The sequence below is a fragment of the Hoplias malabaricus genome, chromosome 14 (genome assembly GCF_029633855.1).
Source record: "Hoplias malabaricus isolate fHopMal1 chromosome 14, fHopMal1.hap1, whole genome shotgun sequence".
In the NCBI taxonomy this organism is placed as follows: Eukaryota; Metazoa; Chordata; class Actinopteri; order Characiformes; family Erythrinidae; genus Hoplias; species Hoplias malabaricus.
The window spans coordinates 26966006-26968724 of NC_089813.1; the positions used below are offsets into that span (position 1 = coordinate 26966006).

The following is a 2719-nucleotide window of genomic DNA, read 5'->3' on the forward strand; positions in this document are numbered from 1 at the left end:
GTCGTACGGCCATAATATTATCAGTTAAAAACCAGTTCGACGGAGAAACCCTAGCTCATCCGGCATAATTTTCTGCTGATTTACAGGCATTACAGAGCCGTACACCCTCGAAAACAACACAGTCACAGTACTGTTAGCAGCTTAGCTTCCTTTCACCTCCCTTTCTGAACCCCCGCCTCTGTTTATGTATCTGTGAAACCACACACGGCACATTCAACACTTTTCTCATTTATTTGAGATTATAACAACTGAAGAATAAATCATTTGTAAAATATTTAACTGCATTTTAAAACATTATGTTGTCGTTAAATGTGAGTTTATAACACGAATAAAATATAATAACAAATTGTACTACTAACCAAATAATTGTCACTGCACACGGAAGCCTGAATCTGTCTCCCTCCCACCGGTATAGTGCACTACATAGAGAGTAGGGTGCAGATTCAACCGTCAGCTAGAGAAAAAATAAACTATGAGTATAAAGTTAAAAAACGAGTAGTGAAAGGTTAGCACCTGTTAATTATGTATCAATTAGTAATACATGTAAACAGACATGTAATTTTTTTAGATATATATTTATTTTCATTTCTGAATGTATTTATTTACTTATAAATGCTACCTTATTTGTGGGCGGCATGGTGGCGCTGCAGGTAGTGCCGCAGTCACACAGCTCTAGGGACCTGAAGGTTGTGGGTTAAATCATCATCAAGAGATAGAGATAGAGAGATATGTTTGGCCTAAACAATTTATGTCTGATGCTGTTGCCATGGAGATGTCAGTATGTCATTAGGAGAACACATCAAATTCATGCACAGTCACCCAGAGCGGACCACCCTCAACCTCAGGACCCTGGAGCTGTGTGACAGTGACACTACCTGCTGCACCACCATGCTGCCCCCATAAACAAGCACTACAACAAGTGTTTGTCAACTGGCCATTTACAAAGTGACTAAGAAACATTTGCGTAACTCACTGAACAACTCACTTGCGTAACACATTGAACAATTCAGTAACTAAAAGAAACACCTGGTAGTGTTTGAATTCATGTATTTATTCTAACAATAAACTGCGTTTACAAGATGTTCAGTGCGGACATGATATTTCCAAGAACTGAGATTATGAACTGAATTTTACACATAGGCCTATTTAAAGACAGCAGAGACAAACTGGATACCAGTGCAATAGCTTACTACCTACAACTCACTTTTCGCATTTCAGTGGACTTTACTGAAAAAGCTGAACGTACTACTGCATGTATGATACTTCTGTACAACGCTACTTCATTTTTCGAATGACAAGCTCAAGCCAAATTTAAAATCTGCCCAGCAACCACGTTTTTGATTGGTTGAGTTCACATAGGAAAATGCCATAGGCTTGTGACATCCCAAATAAATAAATGATAAAAATAAAATAAATAATAGTAGTAACAGTTTTCATTACAGGGGTGGCTCTGTGTTGCAATAGGCAGGTGTAATCCCCACCTTGAGTCAATGTGTTCCCCACATGTCAGTGTAGATTTCCTCCAGGTGTACAGGTGTTTCTCCTAACAATTCAGAAGCATATGTTTGTAGTATGTGAATAAATGTGTGAGTGTGCGGTGCTCTGTGATGGACCGCTGCTCTGTACAGGGTATGTTCCTGCCTTGCACTCAGTGATTCTGAGTAGGCTTTGTACCCACCGTCAACATGAACATGCTGAAGTGTTTACAGAAAATGAATGAAAAAGTTTTGAAATAGCACTGATACAGGAATGTTCTCCTTTTTAACTGTAACAGTTTAATGTATCACATTAAAAAAAAATGTATATACTTGAAAGAAGGTTTCAATAAACTAGAAAATACATTTCTATAAAATAGCAGGGTTATTTACAAACCGGATTCCAAAAGAGTTGGGACACTAAGCAAATTGTGAATAAAAACTGAATGCAATGATGTGGAGATGGCAAATGTCAATATTTTATTCGTAATAGAACATAGATGACAGATCAAAAGTTTAATCTGAGTAAATGTAACATTTTAAAGGAAAAATATGTTGATTCAATTTTTCACAGTGTCAACAAATCCCAAAAAAGTTGGGACAAGTAGCAATAAGTGGCTAGAAAAAGGAAACTGAGCATATAACGCACAGCTGAAAGACCAATTAACACTAATTAGGTCAATTGACAACATGATTGGGTATAAAAAGAGCTTCTCAGAGTGTCAGAGTCTCTCTGAATCCAAGATGGTAAGAGGATCACCAATTCCACCATTGTTGTGCAGAAAGATAGTGCAGCAATACCAGAATGGTGTTACCCAGCGTAAAATAGCAATGACTTTTAAGTTATCATCATCAACCGTGCATAACATCATCAAAAGATTCAGAGAATCTGGAACAGTTGCTGTGCGTAAGGGTCAAGGCCGTAAAACTCTACTGGATGCTCGTGGCCCTTAAACATCACTGCACCTCAAACAGGAATGTCACTGTCAAGGAAATAACAGAATGGGCTCAGGAATACTTCCAGAAAGCATTGTCAGTGAACACAATCCACCGTGCCAACCGACGTTGCCAGCTGAAACTCTACAGTGCAAAGAGGAAGCCATTTCTAAGCAAGCTCCACGAGCTCAGATGTTTGCATTGGGCCAAGGGTCTTTTAAAATGGAGTGTGGCAAAATGGAAGACTGTTCTGTGGTCAGATGAGTCACAATTTGAAGTTCTTTATGGAACACTGGGACGCCATGTCA

General features: G+C 38.7%; 1 protein-coding gene across 2 annotated transcripts in view; it reads right to left on the minus strand.

The window, feature by feature from the left end:
* The window catches only part of ercc6l2 (excision repair cross-complementation group 6-like 2), a 17295-nt gene extending 16562 nt beyond the window's left edge, over window positions 1–733 (minus strand). Inside the window, exons 1-2 of one of the 2 annotated variants that reach the window (XM_066644322.1) lie at window positions 620–733; window positions 360–454 (exon numbers count right to left, since the gene is read on the minus strand). The gene's annotated coding sequence lies outside the window, so the exon portion shown is untranslated. Of the gene's footprint in view, window positions 162–359; window positions 455–619 lie in introns of those variants that run through there. The other variant, XM_066644321.1, reaches the window with a different exon arrangement.
* Between the last annotated feature and the right edge of the window lie 1986 nt (window positions 734–2719).